General features: G+C 44.4%; 1 long non-coding RNA gene across 1 annotated transcript; it reads right to left on the bottom strand.

The window, feature by feature from the left end:
* Window positions 1-265: 265 nt before the first annotated feature.
* On the bottom strand, window positions 266-7,625 carry LOC309716332. Its single transcript, XR_014279407.1, has 2 exons — window positions 7,032-7,625; window positions 266-1,380 (listed from the first exon to the last, which is right to left on the bottom strand). It is a non-coding gene; the product is annotated as an uncharacterized lncRNA (long non-coding RNA).
* Between the last annotated feature and the right edge of the window lie 3,026 nt (window positions 7,626-10,651).

Raw genomic sequence — 10,651 nt, 5'->3', positions numbered from 1 at the left:
CGGGGATGCAGAGGTCAAGGACAGAAGAGAAGAAAAAAGGTGACGGTGAGACAGCGGAGGCTCGAAGCGAGGAGGAGGTTTAAACCGTGTCTGCCGTCTATCGTGATGGGAAATGTGCGATCGTTGGCAAGTAAAATCGACGAGCTCTCAGCACTGGTACGGAGTCAGAGGGAATACCGAGAGTGTAGCCTGATGTGTGTTAAGATTCAATATTGAGGAAGGGTACAAGAGGTGATCGAAGAATAACCACACCGATCCGGCCGGGTGAAGTCAAACGATGATTTTAATGAATACACGCGTGGGAAGACAACTCTGTACGCAGACAGGAAGTAGTCTTCGACTTAATCAAAGCATGAACAGATATTTTATAGCATCAGGGTTTGTTTACTGACGCCCCTTCATGCGTCACAGATACATTTTATACATAGATCAGATCAACATCATCATGACTTTTCACCTAGAAAATCATCTTCTATTTTCATGGCTAGCCCTTCCTGTCTACCTTTCAGTTCTTGTCTTGTTCCTCTTTCTTGCCGAGACACCAAGAAACGGTTCCTCTTTTACCAAGACAATTTTGCAGTTACAGCCAAACATAACTAACCTCTCCTCTAAATAAATCTAATTTAAAGTGTGTGTGTGTGTGTGTGTGTTGACCTCACATGCTCTTTGTGTCACCTCTTCACCTACTGTCTGTGTCTCGTCCTCAAATGCTCTTTCTCAATTCACCTGTTGCACTTCTGGCCTTTTACCAGACCAGAAGCTCACTGAGACTATGTGTATGTCTTCTACTAAATAAATGTTTTAATCAAGAACCTCTACTAAAACCTTAATATAAAATGATCTGATATATAAGTGTTTTGTAAGCATGTATTGCAATTCCTTCTATGGCTCCAAGTCACTTGCACAATAGATTGTCCGAACATCGCGCCGAACAAAGCTTCCGACCCCCAATTAATTGACCGAGCTCCAACTCTTTAATAAGCACAGATATGCATTGTGTATAAAATAGTCATAGCTGCTTAAAGCCTTCTTAAAGCTATCTGTTACATTGTTAAAGCCTCGTCTTAGCCTGCGGCTCAAAATAACTTCCTGCTTCTTTCTGCATACAACTTCCTGTCAGCCTGCAACTCAGTCTTTCTGAAAGAGACACTGTTTAAACCTTGGAATGCAATATCCATGCTGCAGATTATATTATTAATGCAATGACAATTATTTAACAATAGCAGTAAAATAATTTCCCTCCTCGACACTCCCCCTTTTGACCTCTGGAACACCAGAGGTCACAATACATTGTGTCCTCACGCAGACCCTTCTCTGGTGGTCTCGAACCTCGAGATCTCCAGGATCCTCGCCCCTCCTGTGGTCGCCGAGATCGATCTTCTGCAAAGGAAACAAAACACCTTTTCTTGCCTCTCCCTAACTTATCCTATCTGGGACTCTTTAATCAAAAGCCTGATCCTAATTACCTTCTTAACTTATTGACTTGTATTTATGTATACTCTTCAACGTTACTCATCACTTTAAAATTCTTTTAAGCGCTGGTTTCACGTCCAGTTGCTCGCTCTACTTTCCCTTATCTGATCATCAACATCCTGTGCACAAGTTGTCGCTGCTGCAAGTTAATCTACTCCAAAAGAAAACAACCACTTTAATCAATTATGTTTAAGCATATAAGCAATTACTCCTGTATACATTTCATCATAGCTAAATGCTGCCTTGAAACAACTCCTATGTGTTAACACTAACTTCATTTTAAAACCTCACATTTCCTATGTTATCACCTGTTTTGGTATAACCTTTTTATTTCATTTTGCTCCCTTAATGTAACAATACCTTCTAATTCTAATGTATCAGACTTAACCAAAATATATGCTTTCCTTCCTCTTTGGTCCTTCTTTAAGTTCAGTTAAAAACTAAATGAATTTAGGGCCTTTTGCCTGGAATCAATACTGTCATGTGTGTTTCTTAACTCTGTGTCTGTAAGCGTGTGCAATCCTTCATGAACTCATATTATCCTCACAGTAGATTGGCTAATCATAGCGCTAGCCAAAGGCTCGTGACCCTCCAGAGACAAATTTGAGCCACAACTCCTTTAAAAGCACAAAATGCAATATGTATAAAATAGTTATAACCGCACCTGAAATACAAAGTTAACATCATCATCAACATCTTATAGTCATCAAAGCAATGGGCAGGGCTGCGACCCAATTTAGCCCTGTCTGCGCACAAATTTTAGCCAACTTGTTTTTCAAATTTAGGTTCATCCTCTCTACCTTTCCTTGAGATTGAGGATGAAAGACCGTCCCGAACTTATGTTGCACTCCCAACATCCTCTCTACCTCTTGCAAATCTTTATTCTTGAAGTGAGTACCATTGTCTGATCTAATTCTCTTGGGAAACCCATGCCTTGGAATGTAATGATTGATTAAGCACTTAATCACACTTTTCGCATCTTCACATTTGGTCGCCCATGCTTCGGGCCATCCAGTCAGAACATCCACACACACCAACAAATACCTCACCCCACCTGGGCCCGTATCAATCATGTCGGTATAATCAATCACGACCTCTTCTCCTGGCCTTTCTGGCATGAGAAACTTACCAGCTTCAGGTTTTACTGCTGGCTTTGGGTTGTGTGCCCCACAAATTAGGCACGTTCTGGCCTTTTCCAGTATCATCCTTCTCAAATCAGGATGCCACCATCGGCACAAATTTCTCTCCATCTGTTTCACTCCCACGTGACCAAGCCCGTGAGCCTCATTCACCTTTTGTTCCGCCATTTTGGCCGTTAAAGCGGGACGCCCATCTGGCCCCCTCCACAAACCGCCATCTTGCCAGGCTCCTTTGTTTTCCCACACCCCCTTTTCCTCTGGGGATGTCTCCTCCTGAGCCTTTCTAACTTCTTCCATGCTGTTAGTGCTAACCTCCTCTTCTGGGGTTACCTGCACCAGTTGTCTCTCTCCTTTCTAGCCCGCTGCTTCCTTTGCGGCTTCCTCAGCTTTCTGATTTCCTCTTGCCACCATACTGTCTGCTTGTGAGTGGCCTTTGCATTTTATAATACTTACCTCGTCTGGGTCCTCCAGGGCCTTTTTGTGACAGATGGGTGCATTAGTGGCCGTTCTGAACCCGGCTCTCTTCCACTGAGCCAGTTCCACATGAGCTGCTCCAAACGCATATGCTGAGTCAGTGTAGATGTTCACTCTCATGTTTTTAGCCAACCTCAGGGCTCGAGTTAGGGCTATCACTTCAGCTCTCTGGGCCGACTGTTGTCCCTCGATTTTTCCTTCAACCTGGGCTTTCTTAATACAGTCATGTGGTTCTCCTGACCCCATTAGGTCTGCCATATTTATTCCTTCATGTGTGAATATCAAATTTGGCGCCTCTAAAATTTTGCTGAACCTTTGTTGCGTCAGTGGAGTCATTGTGAATGCCTGTGAGTTCACATAGGCCACTACACTGTGTGTAGTAAGCACTTTCAGTGGGTGTTCCCTCACTATATGTGCTGTTTTCTGAATTATCTTTGCTACTCCTGCTGCGTGTTGTGTGCATGTGGGATGCCTTACTTCTGTTGAATTTAATCTTATACTAACATACATAAGTACATCCCTACCTCCCCCTTTTTTCTGAAACAACACACCATTCACAACTCCCTTTGTTTCTGAAACATCAAGATAAAATGCCTCATCATAGTTAGGTGTGGCCAGATCTGTGGCTCTTGACAAATCCTGTTTTAGTGAAATGAACGCTGTCTCTGTGTCCGGCGTCCAAGGCAATTCAGCCTTCAGATTTCGAACACCAACTTTCTTGATCAGGTCCCTTAAAGGGGCCGTTTTACCCGCATAGTTCGGAATGAACTGCCTGCTGTAACCTGTCAAGCCAAGAAAGGAAAGCAACTCCTACACAGTTCTTGGTTCTGGATGTGTCAGAATTTGGTCTCTGTGTGTGTTCATTAACCCCACTGATCTGTGTGCGATCACCCGGCCCAGGAATGTTACCTCTGGCCGGACCAACTGCAGTTTTTCTTTGCTCACTTTGAAGCCACACTCCGCCAATCTGTTCAACACCACGAGCGATGCTGCCGTACAGGCCGCTGCTGACGGGGCTGCAATAAGAAGATCATCAACATACTGTATTAATTTACAGCCCCCTGGCAGTTGACATGGGGACAATGCCTCTTTCAACACCTGATTAAAAATTCCTGGTGAGAGTGCAAAGCCTTGTGGTAGGCGTGTGTACCTAAATTTGCGGCCTCTGTATGTGAATGAGAAAATGTCTCTGAGTGACTCGTGCAGTGGGAGACAAAAGAATGCATTCGCTAGGTCAATACATGTGAACCACTTTTGGTCTTCAGTTTTGTGCTTCTATTATGGTCTGTTAAATGGTATGTCAGACTTCAGCTGGAACAGGACAGGCGAACAGTTAGCTAGACCTACATCTGTGGGCCCTGCGGACCACAAAGTACCAGGCAATTTTGAGAGCTCAGCTACTGCATCAGGATGATCCATTCTTTCCCTGCCATGTATTCTGGAGATTTCTTTATGTTCTAAGATCACTGCATCGTTGGACAAACAAGTTATGCGATATATTTTACATTTTGGTGCATACCAAACGTTTGGAATTTGGGTGCTTTGCCAGCATGCGTCGTCCAGCGCCCGCTTGACCATTGGTCCCAGATCTCTTGGCCCATGACCCTCGTGGACCGCCAATGTAATGTGAGGGGCTAAATCCTCTCCCACATTGTACCAAGGCAGTTGTTCATCAGTAAATTTCACAGCCGCGGCCACACCTTCTGGTCCAACATAAATGTTATGTGTTTGCACATTCCACGTCTGTCCCTCAAGATCAGACTGGAACTTTTCCCGATAGATATCGTTATCTTCCCTATCATAAAAGAGTGTAACGTGGAAAGGATCTCGCGGAGGGGAATAGACGGCCAGGCTCATTATCCAGGGTTTCCATAGCTGATAATGTCTCAGAATGCCTTCTTCCACTAGCCTCCCCCAGTAGATTTCGGCAGTGGGTTGTTCAGAGTTCTGGACTAGATATTGAGTCTTTGAAGGTGATCCCAGTTTCACAAGCAGGTCCCTGCCCATGAGATTTTCCAGGCACCTGTGAGGACACCACATATTGGTGCTTCAAAGTCTGTTTTCCCAGCTGTGTCAATGCTGGATTTGTCAATTGCAGTGTCATTGGAATCCCGGAAAAGCCTACCACATTAACTGTGTGACAGGAGAGTGTTGCACTGTCTGGTGTGTCTTTCAATGTTGAGTATGTTGCTCCAGTATCCACCAGGAAGGGCAATTCAGTGCCTTCCACGGTCATCGACAGCATGGGTTCTGCCGTTCCCACCCTGTTCGGTTTCTCCGGGCTCCGTCAGTATTGCTCCCCCTCCCAGCCCCAGTCGGCTACTGGGTACTGGGGGGCTGGTGCTGCATTCGGGTTTGGAGCTTGATGTGCTCCCCTGTAAGCAGCTCTTTGTCTTGGGCCTCCTCGTGCCTGGGATTGATAGCCTCGCCCCTGATAGTTCTGCGGCGGTTCAGGGCAATCTCGGGCCCAGTGTCCTTCTGCTCCACATCTCAGACACGCAGTCCAAGACACTCTGCCAGGATTCCCCGGATTCCGAGCCCTTTGTCCTCCCCTCACGGATCCACCACGCCCTCTCTGCGGTCCACCGGTCCCCCAATTCCCTACTGGTTGACGCTGCCTTGGTGCATTGGCGGGCCAACGGTCATCAGGGTAGAGACCCGGATCCTGATCTGGCCAGTCAGGCACAGGATCGGGCTGAGGCCTTGCCACCATTATTTTCCTTGCGCTCTCTTTATCCTCTTTCTTTCTGTCTCCTGCTTTGTTTTTTGCTTCTGCCAGCTGCAACTTGACCAGCCACGCCTGGGCTTCCTCCAACTCTTTCTTTTGTTTGTTTGCCAAATCCTGTTCCTGCTGAAGTCTGTGGGTCACATGTCTGTCCCACTGCACCGAGTCTGCAACGGCAAAATCTGGGTTCTTTTCCAAGTCAACTGCAACCTGATTGGGCAGCCCTGCCAGCACTGCCGAACGAAACCACGCTCTACTTTCACCCTCCTTCCCCGGATGTATTCCTGTTCCTAACAACCATTGTTCCTTTGCTTTAGCTAAACACTCTCTGGGTGTGTTTTTGGGATCCCAAATAATTTTTGGAATGGCTCCAGAGTTAGGAGTTGGGTCCTTCTCCCGGACTGCATCTGCTAAGTCATTCTGCACCTCATGATATTTCAGGTCATTTGCATATCTAGTTGTTTGAGCTATCTGCTCTACATCTGCTAACCCACCACCCAGCATACAACGTCCGGCCAAAGCGCGAAAATCGCCCAGCGCTAATTCTTCTCCTTCCCAATGTTCTCCCTTGGTTATTGGTGGAAGTTGTTTAACCAATGCTTCCAAATCTCTCACCTTATAGGCGCGATAAACTGGTTCGTTCTTTGGACCTGCTATTAGAGGCAGACTTAAACCAGGGTCAGGAGCTCCTTGTTCAAAACTCACTTTTCTACTCTTTGAGCTCTTAAATATGGGCCGTCTCTGTGCTTGGTCTCTCTTCACACTTCTTTTCCTCAAAATTAGGCTTGTACTTGGTTGAGGTTCAGCTCCTCCATCTTCGTCCTCCTTATCATCCTCTTCTTCTGATGACGTCGCACGGTCTTCATTCTCCTCTTCTGGCCCTCCCTGCATTACTCTCTGCTTTATAACCTCCAATGCCGTTAATGCCTCTATGGACGCACGTAGGGCCTCATGCATTTGTCCATACACTTCTCCTTCAGTTTTTAACACCAAGCTCAGAGGTATTTTATCACCCAGCCCTTTCTGTTGGGATGTAATAAGTTTACTTACCTCAACCTCCATCGCTTGGCACTCTTTCTCTGCTGCTTTTAATGCTCCAGGTGAAGCCAAACGAATAGCTTTCTTAAGCTGTTCAAGCTGATCCTTCAGAGGTTTGCATCCCCTTTTCCCACTAGGTGTCGCACCCGAGGTGTCAGCCATTCTCTGAAACACAGAATTACCTCTTCCAATGGCGTTGGTCGACTCCACCTTCTTGGTCTAGGTCACCCAGACACGCTTAACTTTCGGTTTCAGTCTTCGTCTCGCTGTTCTCGCAACCACTGGCTCCTCTTCCCCTGCTCGGTGATACACAAAGTTTAACCCAGCCCTTTAGACGCTGTCCTCGCGTTCTCAAGCGTTGACACTCAATCAAAATTATTCGCCCTCAAAGTGTTAATATATGACACCAGCAACCCTTATGCGCAACGCGCTCACCTCCGTATACTTACCTCTCCAATAGTTCCTCGGATTAGTGTTTTTTCATTTATTTTAAACCCATTAACGGCGCTGCGCGTCCCTTATATACTTTACAGCAACACACCCTCAAGCATCCCGTACTAATAAATCTAAAACCACGAAATCACCTTTATGTCATTATGTCAAAGCTTTCTCCATGTTGCACAGCCTGCCACAGGTTTAACAAAAAAATCGCTGCCCGGGAAGGCTCCCACATATCAAGGTGGTCGTTTTCACAAACTTCCAGCAGACCCTCAAATAAACAAAAACAACGACCCAGGCAGGCTTCCAGTTCAGCCTCCTCAATTTCTATGCACACTGAAAACTCATGGGGAGATTCTTCCGTCTCCCCGTGTCCTACACAATTCACCTCCAAATGATCCCCTACAATTGAAATTTCAGTGTGGAATGACGCAGAGATTAACATTTCCTTATTTATTCACTATATGTAACCTGAATTTTCTCTCTCTCTTCAAATAACAAAGGTTATCTTTCCAATTTGTTATTGAACTACTAATTAAGTTGCTTTTTATGGTGTCAGTGATAAACTGCCCCTAAAAAGTCCACTTTATTGCATGCTCATTGAGTTACTCCTATCAAAACTATTTAACAAGTTCAATTTACACATACTCATTAATTTGTCACGCTTATTAGTGGCTCATGGTTGCTTAAAGCCTATGTCTGACTTGACCACAGAGTTAGAGCATCATTCAATCCTCTCAGGATGACCACTCCACTTACTCTGCATCCAGTCAGCTCATGAATTAACAACCCTTGCAGACTGTAACCCTTTTATTTTTTGTTTATGCCTTCAAATCCACCTTAAATCTTCTTTACCTAAACGTTGGTTTTAAACACAAACCATTCTTATATTCTATTTTGAAACGCTGTCACCATTCATATATTTACAATGTTGTTATTTACTAAGCCAGCATTTTAACTGCAGACATTTATCCACATTTGCAAACAATGGTTATAGAGCTGAATGACACACAAAACCGAAAGCATAGTCCTCTCATGCGCTCTGCATCAGCTGCCTCATTTGCATGCACATACACTCTTCATCTAAGAATAGCAGCAGGCAGTCAGTGCATTGCTGACTCGACCCACAGAGATCTTTTTTAATACAGAGACGTCTTATATTTACAACTGCACAGATTTTAAACCTTTTAACACCTATCGAATTTCGACAAATTTAACATAACCGTTTTTTGCGATCAATTAACCAGTATCAAGACTTTAACTGTTTCTGGCCTCATTTCTAAAATCCCTAACTCAATTTAAAAGCGTCAACCAACCCAAACTTTTTGAAGTTTTAGGTTAAAGTTACACGCCCGAAATCCACTTCTGCTGGCCAAAAAAGCGCAGATACCGTTTCAAACGGTAAGGAGACTCTAACTCCTAGCTATTTTGGAGGTTCCCAAGTTCTCCCCGGTTGCCAACCGTACTAACCCTATTCGCCGATAGGTCAGGGCCAAGCGTCCTTGGCCGGGAGGGAGCATTACCTCCGAGAACTGCGCTTCCTAGCAGACTCTAACTGCCGTTCTAGAATAATTTATAATACTTTGAAACAACAATCAACACCCAAAACAAGTGTATAACTGAGGCAGGTGCAACCTAGTGGTCAAATGGAGACTCCAACTCACAAAATGACCGCTCAGGTCCACTCTTATGACCAAATTTGGACTCTAACCAACACAATAACCAATTCCCTACCAACTACTTGAGACTCTAACTCAATTTCTTTGGGACTTCAACCCAATATTTAAACTTTTTCCTGGCAGACTCAAACTGCTTTAGCAGACTTTACTGCTTTCATTTCTTCATTCTTCTTAGCAGAACTCTAACTGCTTCAACTCATGAGATTTTTCATCAAAATCAAAACAGACATCCACCAGTAACTTCAGTGAGTAGACTTAAATTTTATCATGTCCAATTTGGCACACTTTGGAAATAATTCAACAGGTAGTGCCTTACCTTTTGGATAAGCCGGCTTATGCCCACTCACTTAGACCACTGGAATTCATGTCTGCCCGTCAGACCACCCAAGACCCCGGATTTCTCCGTCCAAACCTCCAACTCTCCCTCCTCAATAACCGGACGAAGCCCCCAAATGTTAAGATTCAATATTGAGGAAGGGTACAAGAGGTGATCGAAGAATAACCACACCGATCCGGCCGGGTGAAGTCAAACGATGATTTTAATGAATACACGCGTGGGAAGACAACTCTGTACGCAGACAGGAAGTAGTCTTCGACTTAATCAAAGCATGAACAGATATTTTATAGCATCAGGGTTTGTTTACTGACGCCCCTTCATGCGTCACAGATACATTTTATACATAGATCAGATCAACATCATCATGACTTTTCACCTAGAAAATCATCTTCTATTTTCATGGCTAGCCCTTCCTGTCTACCTTTCAGTTCTTGTCTTGTTCCTCTTTCTTGCCGAGACACCAAGAAACGGTTCCTCTTTTACCAAGACAATTTTGCAGTTACAGCCAAACATAACTAACCTCTCCTCTAAATAAATCTAATTTAAAGTGTGTGTGTGTGTGTGTGTGTTGACCTCACATGCTCTTTGTGTCACCTCTTCACCTACTGTCTGTGTCTCGTCCTCAAATGCTCTTTCTCAATTCACCTGTTGCACTTCTGGCCTTTTACCAGACCAGAAGCTCACTGAGACTATGTGTATGTCTTCTACTAAATAAATGTTTTAATCAAGAACCTCTACTAAAACCTTAATATAAAATGATCTGATATATAAGTGTTTTGTAAGCATGTATTGCAATTCCTTCTATGGCTCCAAGTCACTTGCACAATAGATTGTCCGAACATCGCGCCGAACAAAGCTTCCGACCCCCAATTAATTGACCGAGCTCCAACTCTTTAATAAGCACAGATATGCATTGTGTATAAAATAGTCATAGCTGCTTAAAGCCTTCTTAAAGCTATCTGTTACATTGTTAAAGCCTCGTCTTAGCCTGCGGCTCAAAATAACTTCCTGCTTCTTTCTGCATACAACTTCCTGTCAGCCTGCAACTCAGTCTTTCTGAAAGAGACACTGTTTAAACCTTGGAATGCAATATCCATGCTGCAGATTATATTATTAATGCAATGACAATTATTTAACAATAGCAGTAAAATAATTTCCCTCCTCGACATGTGTTTCACCGAATCATGGCTGCACCAGGTCATTCCCGATGAGAATGCTTCCGTGGAAGGCTTCCACACTGTTCGGGCGGACAGGGACAGCATCGCTAGCGGTAAGCGTAAAGGAGGTGGGCTTGCTGTTTTAGTTAACAACCGGTGGTGTAACCCTGCCAACATAACAATCAAAGAAA

The sequence above is a fragment of the Aulonocara stuartgranti genome, assembly GCF_965226115.1.
Source record: "Aulonocara stuartgranti genome assembly, chromosome: 10".
Lineage (NCBI taxonomy): Eukaryota > Metazoa > Chordata > Actinopteri > Cichliformes > Cichlidae > Aulonocara > Aulonocara stuartgranti.
This window is presented reverse-complemented; position numbering and strand designations above follow the sequence as displayed.